The 12026-nt window shown below is 38.1% G+C and overlaps 1 protein-coding gene across 2 annotated transcripts in view; it reads left to right on the top strand.

Moving 5' to 3' along the window:
* Positions 1 to 12026, top strand: part of TBL1X (transducin beta like 1 X-linked) — a 153748-nt gene that overhangs the window by 69015 nt on the left and 72707 nt on the right. For both annotated transcript variants that reach the window (XM_026666902.2, XM_026666903.2), the window contains exon 2: positions 5228 to 5335. The gene's annotated coding sequence lies outside the window, so the exon portion shown is untranslated. The remainder of the gene's footprint in view (positions 1 to 5227; positions 5336 to 12026) is intronic.

Genomic DNA, 12026 nt, shown 5'->3' with positions numbered 1-12026 from the left:
ATTTTCAGGGTGGGTCTATCCTATAGTTCTGAACTATAAGAAATATACTTTGAATATTAATTTGGTGTTAAACATCACTTCTAATTGTCTAGAATATATGGCCAAAACATCACATATTTATTTTATTCTTGTGGGGTTTTTTTAAACCTAATTTCCACAAAATTGTTCTCAAAGTAATGTACAGAAAATGACCTGATGACTAAATGACTGCAAATAGTACAATAGTACAGTTGAGTTTGACACCCCTGTCAAATATATTTGGAGCTCTATCTGCTATTAATGAACTCTAAGAACTACTGCAGCTTTCCTCCTTCTCAAACTGCTGTAAGGAAACTATTTATTAAGGCTAATTCTATTCTTCAGGTAGGGATCTCTTTTTTCAGACTCATGCAGAAATCTAAAAAAAGAGGGGGGGGAGGGGTCTGGTTACTTAAATGAGCAGAGAAACACTGTGCCCATATAAAGTCCAAAGCATTTATCATAAGTCTTCTGAGATGTATGTATGCATTTTCCTTAAATAAGTTTTCTTGGCACTTGCGAGAGTCTAATTTCCACATCCTATTCTGAGGCAAATAGGGATTATGAATAGGATAAAGAATTTGAATGAAATGAAAACATATTTGGTAACTGAGTACTTTAAATGGGCAATTAATTCCTAAAAAGGTATTTGTGAAGTTTGTTGTTAAAATATCAACACAACAAAACTAATCATAAAGTGATTTCTTTTCACTAAACAGAGTTAGCATGCTTCAAACAAAATTCTTTCCTAGTCCACATTTCTAAAGTGATTATATTGTGGGACAGACATAAAATCAAGAGGAGAAAAAAAAAATCTGTATGTGTCTCTTTGTTTTGCTTACTGGTTATAAATGATGCAATTGTCAAAAAGCTATTAAAGGATACTTGGGATTTTGACCACAACAGTATTAATGGAATAGACCTCATATTACCGATGATTCAGTCATCTGTCAGCCAGATGAATGGATTAGTATAAGAGGTATTCTAGTGAAGAAATGTAGCCTGTGGAGCTTTCAGCTAATTATATTTAAGTTGTTTAGTACTGCTGGGAAGCAGAATCCAAGCAAATGCTGAAAGCTTTCATGCAACATGTCCCATTAGAGTTTGTGTTCAGAAACTCATTATCCTTTCTAGCTTACACTGGATGGATTCTAGGAACTTGACGTGAAATGGAAAAGGGCAATAAATAGTAAAAAAAGACATTTTAATTTAACTTCCAATCCTTTCCTGAATCAGCAACTGTTGGTCTGCATGATTTGTCTGCTATTTCTGCAGTTAAAGATAATTGTGCTTTAACTTGATTTATTACCTCTGCAAATCTTTTTCTGCTATCAGGTATCTCTAAAGAAGAATATGATTTGATCATGCAAAATGCAGATTATGAACAGGAGAGTGTAACAGGATCCAGCCATTGTCAAATTCCCAGATGACACTTAGAGAATATTTGCATGAATTGCTGCCTTTCTTACATTATCTGACTTTGCATCATCATCATCATCATCATCATCATCATCATCATTATTATTATTATTATTATTATTATTATTATTATTATTATTATTATTATTATTATTAAAATGTATACGGCTGCGCAATTCACACTTGGTAATTCCAGGTGGCTTACAAGGATAGAATGATAACTCTATTGTTATCATTATTTACACTCAGCATTGTAATTTAATATCGTTCGTGAATAGCCCACAGTATTACTCAGCAAACAATGATTAAAAATAACTGGATCATTGTAAGACATTCAGAATCCTCAAGGATTTAGAGTTGTAATTTAACTATCATCAAGTAAGACAGACAAACGTTGAATTTTGTTTAGTGTAGCTTTTGCCTTGAAGATAAATTGAGAATATGTCTCTTTAATTTTCAATTAATATATTTTGTTTCATTCTTACATCTTCTTTGTTATCCTTGGAAGAGATGTATATGAAGAAAGACTGACATGTTTTGTACAATTAACATGACTAAGAATTCTTTAACTTCCAATGGTTGACTTGCTAGTGTTCTCCATATCCTTTGGCTGCTATTTTTTTTTCTGTTTATGGATTTTTTTGTTACCACGTACTTCTTAACAGGAAGCATTTAAACTTTTTGCAGTTCTAAAACTTATTTTTTTCAAACATTTTTATTAGGTTATTAAGTATTATAAAATACAAAAATAAATAACAATGAGGCGAAAAGGGGAAGGGGGAGAGAAGTGAGGAAAGGTAGGGAAAAGAAAAGAAAAAGAAGCATTGACTTCTTCATTCTATTGCAGTAAAATAAGGCATTAGCATCAAATTGTGTTTTTCCATAGTAATACGAACAAGTCATTTCTATAAAACTCTGTCAATCTAATCTATAAAACCCAAAGTCAAAATTACATTCTTTTCCACATCAAGCACAAAATTCAGAAATGGTTTCCATGTGGAAACAAAAGCAATTCTAAAAACTTCTGAAATAGTTTCAGTGATATGAATCTTTTCCTGCTATGGTAAAAATATTGCCAAGCCTGCTAATTCTTTGAAAGTATGGCAAAATAGCTTTTAAAATTTCATCCTTTGGATAAATCATGTTACTGTCACAAATTTTAATAGCTCTTATAATTATAACTTACTGAGTATTTTAATATGTTTTAAATTTAATGTAAAATATCTTTTAACAACCTCCTTTAAAAAGGAGTAGCTTATATATGTAAATTTGTTTCTATTTCTGCACTTCAGACTGCCAAATCAGACTAATTTGAGATTTGCAATTAACACTGCATAAGGTGACCTCAGAAATAAAATATATAATATGCTGCCATGATAATATTTGAATATTCTAATTCTTATAGAAGCTAAACAATCCACCAAGGCTTTTATGTACAAGTAGTCCTCACACTAAAATAACATTATTTTAGCAACCACTGAAAATTATGACAGTACTGAAGGGATTTATGATCTGTGCCCAAAGTTACAGCTATTTCAGTATCCTCATGATGGTAATCTGGGTACTTGGCAATCTGTACACACCTAAGAAGGTTTGCAGAAGTGGTTGCCAAGTGCCCTATCATGTGATTGTTATTAGCAATCTTTCCTGCTGGTTTCCCAGAAAATCAGTGGGGAAGCCAGCAGGGAAGGTTGTAAGCCATTGCCTTCTAGTTGATTCTGCCTGAAAAATCTGCCCAGAAATTCAAGCAGAAATCTAAGTAGAATAGAACTTCTGGTCACGAACGCTTCTGACCACGACCAAATCTGGCTCCGACCAAAATATTCACACAATTTTTGAATCTGGTCATGGAAATTAAGGAGAAACTTCCTAAGAGTGAGAAAAATTAACCAGCTTGCCTTCAGAAGTTGTAGGGGCTTCATCACTGGAGGTTTTTAAGAAGAGACTGGTCAGCCACTTGTCTGAAATGGTATAGGGTCTCCTGCTTAGGCAGGGGGTTGGACTAAAAGGTCCCTTCCAGCTCTATTCTGATTGGCGGGGAGTTGGACTAGATGACCTACAAGGTCCCTTCCAACTCTTATTATCTGTTTCTGATTGATTGACTGACTGACTAATAGATTGATTCTACCCCATGCGGGGTCTAAATCAATCTGGAAGGCAGCTTTTTTAGGTTTGGTTTCTAGCCCTGTCCTCCTTATTTCCATATTCCTGTTCTATTTGAAATTGGACAGCAATGTCATGTCTCTCCAGAACCATAGATATCTGTTATTTGTGTTTTTCTGACCTCTGATTCATGAAAATTTTGAGTTGCAGAATTGGAAATTGAACTTTTACATAGAAAGCATCTTCTGTATTCTTATGATACAGTATTTTTCAAATGAAAGCCAATAGTATGACTTGTTTCTTATGGCATCGTAAAAAATAAAAAAGCAACAGCCCTGAGTCACAGTGGCAGATTTTTCTGTCCATCCCCCTGCAACTGTTAATTTTTGTTAACAGAGAGTTGATATGGAGGAGTAGCATAGCATGAGTTCTCCCTTTGAATTCTGGTGTCTCAATTCAGGTGTGGCATAATGTAAGCACATTTTACCATCTTATACTGCATGAAAGAGCACACCATTTGTCTTCTTATTAGAGTGCTTGTAAATCATTGCAAGTAGCAGCACCTTGTTGACCTTAGTGGATCCTAGTGGACAAAGCTAAGCAGGCTTGGTCCTGGTTAGTATTTGGTTGAACAGCCAAGGACTAGACTGGGAGGTTGGACAAACTATCCCAGGAGGCAGTACCAAAGGACTTCAATGCTGTTTTAAGAAATCTATATGGAGTACATGGAGTCACTTGGAATCCAGTGTTATTAAGGGGATATAATTTACCTTACACTGAGAATCTCCGCTTCCAAGCAGCTTCATAGAAACCCAGTAATCATTTGCTATTTAGCACCAAATCAAATCTTGATCCATATAGGCAAATATCATCCAGCTGATTTTGCATACTGGTAGTCCTAGTTTAACAATCACAATTGGGACCAGCAAATCTGTTGCTAAATGATGTGGTTGTTAAGGAAAATATCACATAACTATGATAGGTTTACTTGTTCACTTCCATGTGATTGTTAAGTGAGACATCATGTTACCGCAAATTGCAATTTTACCACAAGCTATACTCCATTTATATTGCTTGTTGGAAGCCAACTGTGAGGTGTGCAAATTGTGATCAGGTGACCATGGGCTGCTAGGGCACAACTTAAACCAATTGTAAAGCAACCCGGATCTTAAACACATGACGATAGGCATGCTACAACAGTTGTAAGCACAAGGTCCAGTCACAGTTACTTTTTCAGCACAGTTATAACTTCAAACAGTTGCTAAACAAGACAGTTGCTAAACTAGGGCAACCTGTACTGCATTATGCTATGTTTTATTTTGACTATGTTTCTGAAAAGGCTTGGTAATCTGTTATGCTGAGTCATAAACTGAGGCTCAAAACCAAAGACGTTATGCACTTAGTGTGATGTGTAAACCAAACTGATTGGTAACATATTTCATTAAGGCCTTTAACTGTATTATTGGCTGTTCTAGATGCTGATTTTGGGACTAAGCTTCAGTACTTATCCATTTGGATTTTTTTTAATGAGCATTTAACTGTCCAAATTAATATTTTCATTTGATTACATAGTAAGTTTTTTTTTTGCTGGTTGTGGCAAATAAACTGGAGAAGATGGCCATAAGAGTATGGGTATTTTTTCCATTCTAAAGTTCACCTGACAAAATATTTCATTGTATCATTCCAGATTTCTCCACTGTTGAATGTAAAGATCTCCATGGTAACTCAAACCCCCAGCCTCTTTGTAGCAGCTTGCAAGAAGCAGTTTTCAACAGCTCAAAGGTCTCACGGCCAGGTAAGCAGAACAATTTGGAAAAGTGACGTTTTCACATCTATGTTATCAAAACCATAGAATCTGGTTTACCTTATAATACGACAGAATAAATTATTCTTTTTTAAAAAAAACCTGAGCCACAATTAGATATTGAATAGCAAAATATCCAAAGGAGAAAAGTGATTCTTAAAAAAAAATATATTAATCGGTCCAATGGTACGTGGATATTAAAATATAAAAATAATCCAAGTCTTTTACAAAGAAGAAATATGCTTCTTGTAATAACTTATACAGACCAAGCAGTGCAAAATCAGTCTGAAAATCAGAACTTTTCTATGTGATAGTCTATAGCAGGGGTCTCCAACCTTGGCAACTTTAAGCATGGAGGACTTCAACTCCCAGAATTCCCTAGCCAGCAAAGCTGGCTGGGAAATTGTGGGAGTTGAAGTCCTCCTGGCTTAAAGTTGCCAAGGTTGGAGACCCCTGGTCTATAGAACAGGAGACTTGGGAAAGGACTTTTCATCTCACATAATGTCACACAATGCATATTGTCCCTTATGGTGAAATATATAATTGCAGCCTTGTCATATATATTTTTCTGATAGTTCCTGGTACTATATGTTGTGAAGGACTTTCTTTTCCTCATGTGAGCAGTGGGGCTATACATGATTCCATTCTGATTCATATTTTTAAAAATGACTTTTCTAGATTATTGATCACAATCAAGTCCTATAATACATGTAAATTCAGGACCTATAATCTAGTTTTATAGATATTCTGTGGCATTTGCTGTCATTCACTGTGAAAATCATGTTTTTATTTTACTGCATAAGTTATATAATTTTGTAGCATTCTTTTTTTTCATTATATAAAAAAGTTTGTTAACTGAAGATTATAAAATGCATTCATTTTTTCAAAAAATATGTATACATGTGAGATTGATACTTTTATATTTCAAATTATCTACTTTTGATGTATATTTATTTGTTTTAAATTTTGTGTCATGTTGATAATGCAGTACACAATATTTTACAAGTATTTTATGTATATTTTCAAAGAGTAGAAAAAGCATGTAAAAAAGGCTTTAGCAAAAAATATGAAGAAATTCAAGAAAAATAAAATATATGTCATAACAATAAACAGCTACAATTTTATATATACTTGTTTAATGCAAATATTATTCAAGTATGTATATATTTTAAATACATTTATACAACTTTTTAACCTACTGTATTCTGTATAAATGAGACTGGTATTTCATTATACCTTTCAATACAAAATACGTCTGTAGATGTGTTTTACAAATATAAGAGTCAAAGATATACATATCTTCTACGTATAATAAACAAAATCTTCAAAATCTAACTCTAAACATTGTGTACAAATAGGAGCAATTATAATATTGAAACCCTTCTTTTCAATAACAATGATAAGACTTCCCATTCATGGAGTCTGTCAATTTCCTGATCTGTTGACGATCAACATTTTGTACAGCAGCAACCACAGCCTCCCAGACAGTGTTCAGAGAGGTGTCCTGTTCTCCTTCACTGTAAATCTCCAGTATCTTCAGTCTTTTCTGCTATATTGAATGTTGACTGTCATGTGATCTCTGTGTTTGATACTTTGACAATTTACTTTCAAACATAGTCTTCAGAGTGAGATTTTGAAGTAGGAGCAGCTATTGATAAAACTGCTCCCTTGCCTTGAGTGGAATATAAATTGGCTAAATTTATAATGAATAATCAGTTACAGTGGCACTGACAAGAAGTGACACTGACTATACCTGAAAGAAGCTCCACTATCAAACTGTTTAATGCTCACAAACATTTGTGGGTCTTAGAATATACAATAAATTCACTGAAAATATTCCATGCTCTCAGAGTTCTCTTTACAAAGCTTTTCTCTTTATAACCACCATTAAATTAATGGAAGAGGTAAGGAGAGGAGAAGTAACAGCAATATATTTCATTACTAAATGGCCTCCTTTCCATCAGAACAGCTAAATCAGTATTTTTGAAACCTGGTGAAATCATACAACAACTTCAAAACTTACTGTCTGTCTGACCTAAATAATAACTCCCCAGGGGATGTAATTATGAACTCTTGAGTTGAAGTAGAAATATGGGGTGATACTTAGCAGGTTGTAAATGATGACACTATGCTTGTTTGCCAAATTAGCAGGGTGCAATCATGCTCTATATAGAGAATGAAGTGACTATTCAATTACATTTTACTGCTAATGAAATAAAACTGGATATTTCATAACAGTGAAAGTTGATACACATGAAATCTTGATATGCATTACCAAGTTTGGTGAAGTTTGGCTGAAATGTTGCATAATCCATGATAAAAAGCAGAAAAAAAATTACATTTATAAAAGAAAGAGGATAAGAACAAATGTTTTTATTTATTTTTTTGTATCCTGCCTTTATTTCTATTTTACAAATAAGCAAATACAATCACCTGTGATTGAATTCCCTTATTTTAACATTCTATTCCATCCAGAAATTATTTCTATTTGTATTTCCACTGAGTCCTTTACAACAAAGAAGCTGCTGAAACTTTGCGATTATGGAAATGATAGGGCTTGTATCCCATGTGTTAAAGGGAAATATTTATGAACAATTCTTTATATAAGTTACTACAGCTTTCTCTGTTTTTTTAAATGAGCCTTTATGCAGGTTATCCCTTTCTCTTTTTTATTTTAAACATTAAATTTTGCAAGAAGAATTATAAATAGGTTGTTCTATGGGACATTTTGGTACAGTGATATTATTTTGGTAACAAACATGTCATTCATGGTTCTGTGGTTAATGGCGTTTAATAAAAGTTGAGAATTCTATTCCTTTTCAGCTTGTCAAACTTTTCTGATATCCATAATGTATTTCAAAAGTTCTGTATTTTCCTTTCACATTGAATGGTTAGACATTTATTATTATTGTGGTTGGTTGAACAGTCAGCCAGATGTTAGGACTGCATTTGGCATCTTTATTCATCTATCAAATTCTTCCCAAGGATTGGGATAGGCAAGGATCTTCAGACTTGGCAAGTTTAATACTTATGGACTTCAACTCCCAGAATTCCTGAGCTAACATGACTGAGAAGGAATTCTGGGAGCTGAAGTCCACAAGTCTTAAAGCTGTCAAGTTTGAAGACCCCTGGGATAGGCAGATATTGTTGTTTGATTACTTTAAAGGTATCATCATAGTGTGTAAGCTATTCTGGGTAAAAGTGTGTTTTGCAATTCAGTGATGGTGATTTGGTCAATGCTACTAGAGTTTTTATTATTATGGTTCTTTGCACAGTCGGCCAGATATTCAGACTGGATTTGGCATTTTTGTCCACCTATTGAGCCCTTCCCAATGTTTGATGGTGTTACAGATACCATTGCAAGATGTAAGCTGTTTCGAGTAAAGCTGCCTTTTGCAGCTGAGTGATGGTGAATTTGTCAGGACTGATGGTGTTCAAATGGTGCTCCAGTTGTTTTGGCATTGTATCCAAGGTGCCTTTTACTATTGGTGCCACCTTTCTTTTTCTTTTTGCCACAATTATTCTATTTCTATATGGAGGTCTTTGTATTTTACCAGTTCTTTCTCTTCTAATCTGCTGTCTCCAAGAACTGCCACATCCACTGTCTAGACTTTGTCTTGCTTATCGACAGTTGTTAAGTATGGGGTGTTATGTGACACATGTCTATTGGTTTGAATTCTAAAGTCCCAGAGCACTTTAGCTTCTTCGTTTTCTGATTTTCTCTAGTTTATCGTCCCACCGATTCTGGCTTGCAGTTAAATGGTATTTCTTGCAGATCTTCCAGTGCACCATTGTTGCTACTGTGTTTCTCCAACAATATGACCCACCCCAAAAATAAGCCAAAGCCTATTTTGGAAGGGGCTAATGTACGCCTTACTCCCAAAATAAGCCCTAATGAAGGGGGTAGGCATGGCCAGCACAGGAGGCAGTCCTTTCCTTCCCCGGTCACCTCAGGGCTGCTTGGCCCCTTAACCATGGCCCGCAGATCAATTGAGCCAGCTGAATTGCAGACAACGCTGTTTGAAAGGATTTGCTCTCCACTGTTTCTCTGTCTCTGACTCTGTGTCTGTATCTCTCTTTCTTTTTCTCTTTCTCTTTCTATCTCTCTCTCTCTCTCTCTCTCTCACACACACACACACACTTGATGAGAAATGGTGGAAGGCAGCCAGGTAAGGGGACTGATCTCCCCCACCTCCAGCTCAATGCCTGCTCAGGATGGCACCCCAAGACCCAGCCAAACACAAGAAATAGCAGGGCGACACAGCATGCAAAAAGTAAAGTGTAAAAGCCACTCCTACCAGTACCAAGTCAGCAGCAGCACTTGATTCAAGTCTGGGTGCCCTTTCTGTTTGTTGCTCCCCTTTTGGGAAGCGTTTTACTGCTGCTGGTGTTATTCAGATTACATCCTGGTGTGTTTTGGAAGGGAGAGGGTGCAACTACTGTTGCCTGTGCTGGGGTTTACACGGTGGCAGAGAGAGAGAGGCTGCAGGATTTATTTTTATCTCCCTTCCAAAACATACTGGGATGGCACCGGCACTGGCGGAGGCAGAGGGTAATCCGATCAAACCTCTGTGTCTCTCTCTCACACACACATACAAAAACACACACAGAGAAGTTTGATATCTCATTCTCACCCTTCCTTCCTTCCTTCCTTCCTTCCTTCCTTCCTTCCTTCCTTCCTTCCTTCCTTCCTTCCTTCCTTCCTTCCTTCCTTCCTTCCTCTGCGAGGTTTTGCATGGAGGAGCAGATTGCTTCCTGTAGGGTTGGCCTCAGCACCTGCTTTGCATGGCAAGTAGAAGAGCTTTGCACTTTTTCTCCAGGGCCTTGGAAATTTCCCCCTTCGTTTTCTGCCTTAAAATTCTGGGCTCTGGCAGCGGGGCTGCTTCATCCTTTTCCCAGCATCCCCTTGATGGCCTTCCCCACCCGCTGCACAGTTCCCAGGGAGGGAGAAGGGGTGAGAGAGAAATGGGGAACAAATGGAAAGGACTCCCAGACTGCGGCACTTTGTTTTGTTTGAACATCGTGTCTCCTGAGAGGCCTTGTAGAGAGGCAGGTGGATCCTTAGCTGCTGGGTAGAGGGCTAGGCTGGGCTGAAGGAGAGGAGAAAAGAGCAAGGAGAGAAGCAAGTCTCCACCTGCTGCCGGTGCCACCCACAGCGGTCCAGTTGCTGCAAGCTAACACATCGAAAGCAGGACTTGCCCGCTGCCTCTTGCACTGCAGAAGGTGGCGATATGTAAAGAAGAGCCAGCCACCCTTTGGGAAAGAGCCGGGAGGCGTTTCAACAGCAGGTCAAGCCAGGTCTTATTCAGATCACATCCCGGCATGTTTTGGAAGGGAGACGGTACAGCTGCTACGGTATTGCCTTTGCTCAGGTTTGCACAGCGGTGAGAGATTGCAAGGTTTAATTTTATTTCCCTTCCAAAATATGCTGGGATGACACCGGCAGAGGCACAGGGCTGCCCACTCCGTGTCCAGCAGCTGCTGCAAACACATTTTGAGAAAGAGCTGAGTCCTACCGTACTTTTCGCTTTTGATGTGCTCACCACTCGCTTGCAGCAACTGGAAAGAGCAACTGCCCATGCTGCTGCTGGCCTCGCAGGAGTTCTTCGCCCACCTGGAAGTGCTGCTCTTGGCCACCCTGCTGGACTGCTTCTGCATGGCGTGGGATGAGTTGGACAAGATCTACAACCTCTGGGGTGCCTTCCACTGCTGGTCTGCCAGGGCCCTTTCTCAGTGGCTACTGGTGAAGCCACACCATTTCACCTGCTGCCGCCTTCATGCTGCTGAGTGCCTTCCTGCAGGTCTACTCAGTGCTGCAGGCTTTAGGCTACGAGCTGAGCCCGGCCTTCTTCAGGCCCTGGCCCTGGTGGGCACTAGCTCTCATGCTGGCTGTAGGAGGTGGCATGGGCAGCACAGCTCCACCGGCAGCAGAGGGTGCTCCGGAGGTCATAAATCTGGGACGACTCGCCCTGCATTTGGCAGGAGCAGCGCAATGACCGAAAGCAGCACTGCCAGGAGGGTGAAGAACCTCGGCCAGAGCAGCACAGTCAGCTGTTCGGCGGCAAGTCAGCAGCAGGGCAAGCAAGCAGGCCAGGCAGAGACCAGGGCACACGGAGGACTTTGGTCATTGAGGCCACTGGCAAGCAGGTGGTGGGACAGAGACGGTGGAGCTGGTGGGCTTGCTGCCTCCTGTACATGTAAAAAACGAGACCTCCCTGAAAATAAGCCCAAGTGCTTATTTTAGGGCTTAAAAGAAAATAAGACCTGGTCTTATTTTCTAAGAAACATGGTACTTTGTACTATTGTTTGTAGTCAGTCTATGTGATCTTATTGCAGCAGCTAACCAGGTGATTTACTGTTTCTTCAGTTTCTTTGCAGAGAGAGCACTTGCTATCTTTTGCTGTCTTCTCAGTTCTGTATACATTTGTTATTAAAGTTAGGTCTTGTGTAGCCAGAATTAGTCCTTCTGTCTCTTTCTTCAATTTTCCTGCTCTTAGCTATTGCCAGGTCTTGTTATTATCTGTTTACTCTCTTTTTTTTAATGTACTGGCCATGTAATGCTTTGTCTTCCCATGTTTCTTTTCTGTTCTTCATTTTGTCTTTCTTGTAAGCCTGTTTGGTTTCTCTAGTACTCAGCTGACCTTCCTGGTATAGTAGTTTCAGTACATCTTCATTGCACTTA

This window comes from Notechis scutatus, chromosome 5 (assembly GCF_049901735.1).
Source record: "Notechis scutatus isolate UNSWTSFEM ecotype Mainland chromosome 5, rNotScu1.2, whole genome shotgun sequence".
In the NCBI taxonomy this organism is placed as follows: Eukaryota; Metazoa; Chordata; class Lepidosauria; order Squamata; family Elapidae; genus Notechis; species Notechis scutatus.
Note: the sequence above shows the minus strand (reverse complement) of the source record. Positions and strands in the feature narration are given on the sequence as shown.